Below are 9,852 nucleotides of genomic sequence, written 5' to 3'. Positions count from 1 at the left end.
GTCAAAGTCACATTTATTTTTATAGCGCTTTTCACAACACATGTCACAAAGCAGCTTTACAATCGTATGGGTCCAGATCCCTAATGAGCAAGTCAAGGCGACAGTGGCAAGGAAAAAACTCCCTATGGTGGTGGGGATTAGGAAGAAACCTTGGGAGAACCAAGACTCAAAAGGGAACCCATCCTCCATTGGGCGGCCCGTTAGCACAAGTCCGTGGTGCGCAGGATGGTTCTACAGATAAAGTTAAGGTTCTTGTTTCCACTGTAGTCACAGTCTCTTCGGTGTAGATGGTGAGCCTCAGGTGGGAGCTAGCATCAGCACGTCCTCTTGCAGAAATGACACATCCAACCCTGGCATCAGTACATCCACCGGCAAGCCAGACCATCTCCCAAGTGCTTGTAGGTGCTTGTGCAGGTAATATGGAACCAGTGACACATGTAATTTGAATTCCTATCAACACATATCAGAACATTCTCATCACAAATCCATTTACTCATGTACACTACCAGTCAAACGTTCAGACACAGCTGACTGAATGTAGGTTCTTTATAGTCTTAAATACATTTTTAGCAAAAGGTTTATGTTTAAACTTGCTTCTGAAGTGTGTGTGTGTGAGTCGTCTCACCTGAAGTGTGTGTGTGTGTGTGTGTGTGTGTGAGTCTTCTCACCTGCAGTCTGGGTGTGTGAGTTGTCGCACCTGATTTGCTGCAGAAAATAAATATATAGGATTAGCAACAAGAATAGAATTATTGTTACGGTGGGAGGAGGCAGGCATGACGAGCGTGTAATATTGACACACAAACGTTTATTCTTCAACACAACAAATAAAGTACAGCGCGGGTAGCGCAGGCACATGAAACACTCACACGGCACGAGCTTCAGACAGAGACGAGTACGGGACACTGCGCAAACGCACATTAAATAGACGAACTACACGATCCCCAGTGATCACGAGACGAGGCACAGGTGAGACGGACGAATATACCCACGAACGACCCAACCCACGGAAATACAAACATGGACATAACCAGACGCAGACGACATTAACACACGCCCAAAAAGAGGGGTCCGGAACTGTCCCGTGACAGAACCCCCCACCAGGGGCCCGCTACTCCCGGAGTGTCCCGCGTAGCTGGAAGGCCCCCAATTTACACCGACGTGCAGATCCAGAGCTGCCGGAACCACAAACCTCCGAGAGCCGTTTCCCCCAAAGGCCGGGGTCTGCCGCGAACCCCTCCAGAACACCCTCCCTGGGAAGACAGGGGAAATCACGTTAAACACTGGCACATTCACAAACACACACACGGGAACATGAAACACAAGAGGTACGAGAGGGAAAAGGGGATTAGGGAGAAACACTGGGATCGACACAAACACACACACACACACACACACACACACACACAGGCAGCCATGAGATCGCTCCCCCCGCTTGCAGGAGTGCGGCCAGCGGCGTGAACCCTCCTAGGGCCGCAGGCGAGGCAGGAGGCAGAGTCCCTCCGGTCCTTGAAGCCAAACCTCCAGCACGCGCAGTGCTTTTTGGCGCTACAGGGAACCGGGCGCCCACTTGCTTGGCTCTGAGTGTCAGGGTTCGACCCAGGCATGTGACTCCTGCTGCCACTAGGCGGAGCCCGCGAGCTGTAACCAGGGGCAATCAAGCCCGATAGGTTGCACCTGTTCTACAGCCTATTTAAGACAAGCGACTTCAGCAACTCATTGCTGAAGTTGTTTGTTGTTCTATGCACACACAGCCCAAGCCAGTTTTCTCTCGTCTCCGGACTACCTCTCGTTTCTCCAGTTCTCCTGTTTCTACCCTGAGTGTTCTCAGGTTGTTTTTTGTTTCCTTCTGTCTTTTCCCTCTTTGTTCTTTGTTGGTTTGTTCTCCAGTGTTCTGGTTAACAGACTGGCAGGTACCAGGTAGAAGCTATTGGTCTTGTTACCATAGCTTCCTCTTTTGTTTCTTATTTTTTCCCTTCCCCTCTGACACGTCGAGTTTGCCTCCGTGTACTTTTCGTTTTTTCCCATTTTTCTTTTTTGGACGCATTGTATTTCTTTCCGCGTGTTTTTTGTTTGTTTTACTTACCTGGTCTTTACACACGTCGAGCTTCTCCGTGTTGTCTTTCTGTTGTTTCCCTCTGGGGTTTTTGTTTTCATTATTTCCCGCATTCGCGGAGGTTTCATTTGGCTGTTTTTTGCCGTTTGTTTTATCGGGTCGCGTTTGAGTTCTCACCACGTTTAAACCAACGCGTTACCGCCGAGAGCGGCGGCGAGGCGTAACAGAACAACTTCAGCCAGTTATGGACTCAGCTGACCCGTCAGCCGACGTGGTGCGGAATGCCCTCGCTATGCAAGGGCAGGCTATCGGCAGGCACGAGCAATCTCTTCGGGAAGTACTTACCCAGCTCCAGGCTATCTCTCTCGCGGTTCAAAAGCCAGATCCGCCCGTGACAGCTGCCAGTCCTCTGGTTTTCTCCGGAGCTGTGGGGTTGCTTGCCGATTCCCGTACAGAACCCGCATTGCCCGCTCCGGCACGTTATAGTGGTGATCCCAACGAGTGTAGGGGTTTTTTATTACAGTGCTCTCTGATTTTCGAGCAGCAGCCATCCCGTTTTCCCACCGAGCGTGCAAAAGTGGCTTATGTGATGGCGTTGCTTTCAGGGAGAGCACTACGGTGGGCTACACCCGTGTGGGAGAATCAACCCGAACTCTGTTCCTCTTTCGAACGGTTTTCTAGGGCTATGCGGCAGACGTTTTTTCATCCGGCTTCTGGAGGTATTGTCGCGTCGAAACTGTTGCGTTTACGACAGGGCAGATCAACTGTGGCAGAATACTCATTAGAGTTCCGCACTCTGGCGGCAGAGAGCAACTGGGGTTCAGAAGCACTGGGGGCTATATTCACAGAAGGTCTAAGCGAAGAGATAAAGGACGAACTGTCCCTCAGAGAGCCACCCAGCGATTTAGATGACGCTATAGAACTCACAGTTCGGTTGGACAATCGGTTACGGGAGCGCAAACACCGCCGTTTGTTCGCTCCGTCCAGTATTAAACCAGTGTCTCCTGTACTCAAGACTGCTCAGGGGAACGGCGAAACTTCAGAACAGCCGTGCAGTTAGGGCACACTCGTCTCTCTCTTCAGGAAAGACAAACTCGCTTACGAGAGGGCAAGTGTCTCTATTGCGGCCGGGCTGGTCATAGGATCGTCGAATGCCCCAAACTTCAGGGAAAAGGGCAGACTCGGCAAGTTAATGGGGTTGCACCGACGGGTCATGGTGCTTATGTCCCCAACTGCGGTCTGATGCCCCACGTAGTAGTCTCATGGAGGGGTTCTGACGAACACCGGGTTGTGGCTCTCGTTGACTCGGGGGCCACCGGTAATTTCATCGACTCCAACCTCGTAGCTTCCCTCTCCATACCTCTGGTTCCCTTAGAGAAGCCTCTCTCAGTGTCCGCCGTAGATGGCAAGATGCTCACTTCAGGTGATGTTACCCACCAGACTGTTCCTCTAACGGTTACTATAGGGAACCATCACGAAACACTCACCCCTTATGTCATCGCTGCTCCTAAACTGCAGCTGATTTTGGGGTTTCCCTGGCTTCAACGCCACAACCCTGATGTTGACTGGCTCAACCTTTCTATCAACCGATGGAGTAAAGTATGCGAACAATCATGCTTGGTGCCACGCTGCAGTAAACCCGGGGAGAGACCAGAGGAAATAGCAGGTTTAGAAAAAGTCCCTGCTGTTTACCACGACTTAAAAGAAGTATTTAGCAAACGCAAGGCGGGTTCCCTACCCCCGCATAGGGCCTGCGACATAGCTATCAATCTCTTACCTGGCACTACTCCTCCTAGGGGGCGTTTATTTTCTTTGGCACTACCTGAACGCAAGGCTATGGAAACCTACATTCAGGAAGCGCTCGCTGCGGGTACTATCCGTCCCTCTACCTCTCCCGCTGGTGCAGGTTTCTTCTTTGTAGGAAAAAAAGATGGGGGTCTCCGTCCTTGTATCGACTACAGGGGACTTAACAAGATCACCATCAAAGACCGTCACCCTTTGCCTCTTATGTCTTCCGCCTTCGAGGCCCTTCAACGGGCAACGGTTTATACTAAGTTAGATCTCAGGAGTGTGTATAATCTGTTGCGAGTCAGAGAAGGCGACGAGTGAAAAACCGCCTTCAATACTCCCTCTGGTCATTACGAATATTTAGTCATGCCGTTTGGACTCATGAACGCACCCGCGGCTTTTCAGAGGTTCGTTAATGGTGTTCTTAGGGAGGCTCTGGATGAATACGCCTATGTTTATCTCGACGACATCCTGATATATAGCCGTACCATCACAGAGCATCAGCAACATGTTCGCCGCGTTCTCCAGTTGTTATTAGAGAACCACCTCTACGTTAAGCTGGAGAAATCATTGTTCCACGTCTCCGAGGTGGCCTTCTTGGGGTTCATAGTCGCTAAGGGTCACCTGGCTATGGACCCCGCCAAAATCAAAGCCGTTACTCAGTGGCCCGTGCCCACGTCCGTTCGTTTGGTTCAACGCTTTCTGGGTTTTGCAAACTTCTATAGACGGTTTATCAGAAATTTTGGTTCCCTTGCTGCTCCGCTCTCTGCCCTTACTAGTAAGAAGTTGGGGAAATTCACGTGGACCCCTGAAGCCCAGAAGGCGTTCGAGACGCTTAAGGGTCTTTTTACCAGTGCTCCGGTGTTGCGGGTTCCGGACCCTGAACTCCCTTTCATTGTTGAAACTGATGCCTCTGATTTGGGCGTTGGGGCGGTTCTCTCTCAGAGAGTCGGGAAACCGCCTAAGCTGTACCCCTGCGCCTACTTTTCGCACCGGTTCACCCCCACGGAAAGGCGGTATGACGTAGGGGACAAAGAACTCCTGGCCGTTAAAATGGCCTTAGAGGAGTGGCGGCACTGGCTGGAGGGAGCTCGTCACCCTTTTCTGGTCTGGTCTGACCATAAGAACCTGACGTACCTCCAGCAGGCCAAGCGTCTCAACGCTAGACAGGCTAGGTGGGCCCTGTTTTTTAGCCGTTTCAATTTCACGTTGTCATATCGTCCGGGTTCTAAAAACACTAAGCCCGACGCTTTGTCTCGGCAGTGGGAACCTCCTCATGTTGACAGTTCCCCGGAAACCGTGCTTCCCCCGGGGGTTGTAGTGGCACCCATCAGGTGGGGTATAGAAAAAACCGTGCAGGACGAACTCGCCAATGAACCCGGGCCTAGTAGTGTTCCTCCTGGCTGTCTGTACGTCCCCTCGACCGTCCGGCGCAAGGTCCTCTTGTGGGGACACACTGAACGTTACGCAGCGCACCCTGGCGCTAGGCGGACCGCCGAGCTCATAAGACGAAGGTTTTGGTGGCCAGCTATGGATCAGGAGATCCGCGACTTTGTAGCCTCCTGCGAGGTGTGTAACCGAAGTAAGGCGCCACGCAACAAGCCTAGGGGGTTGTTGCACCCGTTACCCACACCCTCCAGACCGTGGTCTCATATCTCCCTTGACTTCGTCACCGGGCTTCCGTCCTCTAAAGGACTTACCACCATTCTCGTGGTCGTGGACAGGTTTTCCAAGTTTAGTAAGTTTATCGGCCTGCCCAAACTGCCCTCCGCCCGGGAGACCGCGTCTCTCTTGCTCATCCATGTTGTCCGCAATTACGGGTTCCCTCAGGACGTGGTGTCCGATAGAGGGCCCCAGTTCGCCAGCAGCTTTTGGAAGGCGTTCCTGTCCCTTCTCGGCGCCTCCGCTAGCCTGTCTTCGGGTTTCCATCCCCAGTCCAATGGCCAGACCGAGCGCGTAAACCAGGACCTGGAGCAGACCCTCAGGTGCCTGGCTTCCTCTAACCCTGCGTCCTGGGCTGACCACTTGTTGTGGGCCGAGTACGCCCACAACACGCTGTGGCATTCGGCTCTGGGCATGTCACCCTTCGAGTGCTTGTTTGGATACGCCCCTCCGCTGTTTGCAGACCACGAACAAGCCGTGGCTGTGCCTTCCGCTAGGGCTCAGTTTTGGCGCTGCCGCAAGGCATGGTCAAGGGCCCGCTCGGCCTTGTTGAAGGCCTCCTCCGCCTATTGCCGCAGCGCCAACAAGCACCGTCTCCCTGCGCTGTCCTTCCGTCCTGGGCAGCGTGTGTGGTTGGCGGCTGGAAACTTACCGGTTCGGGGTGGTACTAAGAAACTGGCTCCTCGCTTCCTGGGTCCATTTAAGATTGACCGTCGCATCAACCCGGTTACCTACCGTCTGGTTCTCCCTCCGTCCATGCGTGTCCACCCGGTGTTCCACGTGTCCCACCTCCGTCCGTACTTGTGTGGTTCTTCTCCCGCCCCGGCTCCTCCTGCGCCGCGTATGGTTGGTGGGGGTCCGGTTTACACTGTGCGACGTCTTTTGGACGTCCGTCGGGTTAGGGGGCGGGACCAGTTTCTGGTGGATTGGGAGGGTTATGGGCCTGAAGAGCGGTCTTGGGTCCCCAGGGCGCGCATCCTGGATCGTTCCCTGATCACCTCCTTTTATCGCGACAGGGCTGTGGCCCTGGGCCCGCGGGGACTCGGGCCCAGAGGGGGGGTTCTGTCAGGGTTCGACCCAGGCACGTGACTCCTGCTGCCACTAGGCGGAGCCCGCGAGCTGTAACCAGGGGCAATCAAGCCCGATAGGTTGCACCTGTTCTACAGCCTATTTAAGACAAGCGACTTCAGCAACTCATTGCTGAAGTTGTTTGTTGTTCTATGCACACACAGCCCAAGCCAGTTTTCTCTCGTGTCCGGACTACCTCTCGTTTCTCCAGTTCTCCTGTTTCTACCCTGAGTGTTCTCAGGTTGTTTTTTGTTTCCTTCTGTCTTTTCCCTCTTTGTTCTTTGTTGGTTTGTTCTCCAGTGTTCTGGTTAACAGACTGGCAGGTACCAGGTAGAAGCTATTGGTCTTGTTACCATAGCTTCCTCTTTTGTTTCTTATTTTTTCCCTTCCCCTCTGACACGTCGAGTTTGCCTCCGTGTACTTTTCGTTTTTTCCCATTTTTCTTTTTTGGACGCGTTGTATTTCTTTCCGCGTGTTTTTTGTTTGTTTTACTTACCTGGTCTTTACACACGTCGAGCTTCTCCGTGTTGTCTTTCTGTTGTTTCCCTCTGGGGTTTTTGTTTTCATTATTTCCCGCATTCGCGGAGGTTTCATTTGGCTGTTTTTTGCCGTTTGTTTTATCGGGTCGCGTTTGAGTTCTCACCACGTTTAAACCAACGCGTTACCGCCGAGAGCGGCGGCGAGGCGTAACACTGAGCGCGTCCGCAGTTCCTCTGGTCGCCACCAGAGGGCTTGCCTGTGGTTCATTGCATTGCATTGCACCACAGGGCAATACAAACATGTCGCCACTCTTTGGTCGGTTCTCGAGGCACCTCTGGGGGCACCGCGAACCTCCACGCAGGATCTCTGTCCATACCAATCCTCTCTCGCGCTCCTTGAGGCATCACCGGTTTGCCCCCTGACGTCTCCATCTCCTCCTCTTCCTCAGAAACGCCCAGGCTCTGTGACATCGCCTTCCCCGAGGTGATGTAGGGCGAGGAGACCATACTGCTCGCCTCTGAGGTGGAACGAGCGACGTCCTCACACCGATGCCCCTTCTCTGACCTCACGGTCACCTCCGAGCACACAAAGGCGGAAGGTCTAGCTGCCTCGTCGCCCTCGCTGTCGTACTCAGGGGGGGTTCCTCTTCACCGTAATACTCGGTGAAGACAGAGTAAACGGATGGAGTGGGGTTGACGTCCTCACCCTCGCCTTAACTGTAGCACTCCATGGGGGCGGAGCCTACAGAGGGCGGAGGGCTGACTTCCTCCTCAGTTACGGAAGGAGCGGAGTGTTCCGACGGAGCGGAGCCCTCCATCTCTTCCTCCGAGCCCTCAGAGGGAGGGGGACTTTCCTCCTCTCCGGACTCCTCGTTCCTGCGTTTGCCTTTCTTCTTCCCCTTCTTGGCCCGAGAAACGTATCCTGGCATTGTTGGCTGGTCTTTATGTAACGGTGGGAGGAGGTAGGCATGACGAGCGTGTAATATTGACACACAAACGTTTATTCTTCAACACAACAAATAAAGTACAGCGCGGGTAGCGCAGGCACATGAAACACTCACACGGCACGAGCTTCAGACAGAGACGAGTACGGGACACTGCGCAAATGCACATTAAATAGACCAACTACACGATCCCCAGTGATCACGAGACGAGGCACAGGTGAGACGGACGAATATACCCACGAACGACCCAACCCACGGAAATACAAACATGGACATAACCAGACGCAGACGACATAAACACACGCCCAAAAGGAGGGGTCCGGAACTGTCCCGTAACAATTATAGCATTAAGTATGTGCACCTGTAAAATTCTGTAAAATCATTGGAGCAATGTTGATAAGGCACAAACCTTAGACACATTTGGCCTTTATCCAGTATATTAAGATCATGTGGCATTTAATTGTGGCTCATTGCCATGTGAAATGTGACCCATGTCTTTAATTAGATGCCCCACATAATACAATAAATAAATTCCTTATTATGAATAATTGTCACTTATTGTCACGATGAATTTATTTTTCCTATTCATTTTCTAAACAATCATTGAATAGGACATTTACTTTTGACAAATTCCTATATTTACAAATCTGAACTAAAATTCAAACATCCTATTTGTACACATAAACATCATGAATAACATAGCTACACTTTATTATGTCTCAACAGTTGCAACTTCACCAACTGGATGAGGACTACATTTCCCAGAATGCTCCTGCAACAGTCACATCACCAGCCACGTTCATGTGCTGTAGTTCACCATTTTATCCACATCTGTTTTTAAGTGGTTGCCTGAAATGTTCCCCTCTTGCATCTTATTGCGTCTGACAAGAACAGAAAGTAAACTGTGGTACAAATATACTGCAATGCTTCTTATTTACCTCTGAACAAGACTAGTGTTCATACTGCTACCCACTTAAGTGTGCTAAAGATGTTTATCTGTATGTTCTAAATCATTACTGGAGCAAAATACTGTGGACAGGTGAGACAGAAGTTTAATCTTTTTTTAATACACCAATCAGCCATAACATTTAAACCACTGGATTGTGTTGGTCACAGAACAGCTCTGAACAAGATCTCTAAAGGTATCCTGTGGTATCTGATACCTTGAAAAACACCATGAAAAAGTGCACCTGGTCTACCACAATGTTTAGGTTAATGTCTTTTGTCAAAATACCATCGTTGTGAATGCCAGGAGTCAAGGATTCATAACCACATTAGCCAGACCATCACACTAACTCAACCAGCATGTCTTTCCCCCCATGGTGCATTGTGGTGCCATTATTAGCCCCAAATAAGCAAGGCACACACACCTGACCATCCACATGATATAAATGACAACATGATTCTTCCTCTATTGCTCCATGGGCAGTTCTGATTCTCACTTGCCCACTGTAGATCCTTTTAGTGGCCTCATACGCAACAAGCTGTGATGAACTATGTGTTCTGAAACCTTTCTATTGTAGCCAACATTAAGGTTTGCAGCAATTTGTGCAACAGTAGTTCTTCTGTGGGATTGGATCAGGTAAGTTTTTATCCCTGCAAGCTCCATAGTGCTGTGTGTGTCTATGGCTGGTTCACTGGTTGTCCTCCCTTTACAAAGAAAGGCATAATTAAGCTATAAGCTATTCTTTTAATAATCTAAATAAGTTAAACATTCTATTTGTAAAAATAATTCACTGTTTATATATATTTATCAGTATTTGCATACGGAAAGTAGCTTTGATGTTACTTTGATGTTAAGAAAAGACCAATGTTGGCAGGTTCACGCCTTACAAGAACTGGGCAGTCGAATTCCTTA

General features: G+C 50.7%; 1 long non-coding RNA gene across 1 annotated transcript; it reads right to left on the bottom strand.

The window, feature by feature from the left end:
* Positions 1 to 992, bottom strand: LOC143489479 (uncharacterized). The gene is made up of 3 exons (XR_013124688.1): positions 867 to 992; positions 669 to 705; positions 1 to 450 (listed from the first exon to the last, which is right to left on the bottom strand). It is a non-coding gene; the product is annotated as an uncharacterized LOC143489479 (long non-coding RNA).
* Between the last annotated feature and the right edge of the window lie 8,860 nt (positions 993 to 9,852).

This window comes from Brachyhypopomus gauderio, unplaced genomic scaffold (genome assembly GCF_052324685.1).
Source record: "Brachyhypopomus gauderio isolate BG-103 unplaced genomic scaffold, BGAUD_0.2 sc62, whole genome shotgun sequence".
Lineage (NCBI taxonomy): Eukaryota > Metazoa > Chordata > Actinopteri > Gymnotiformes > Hypopomidae > Brachyhypopomus > Brachyhypopomus gauderio.
The sequence above is the reverse complement of the archived record's forward strand: the minus strand, read 5'-3'. Positions and strand labels throughout refer to the sequence as shown.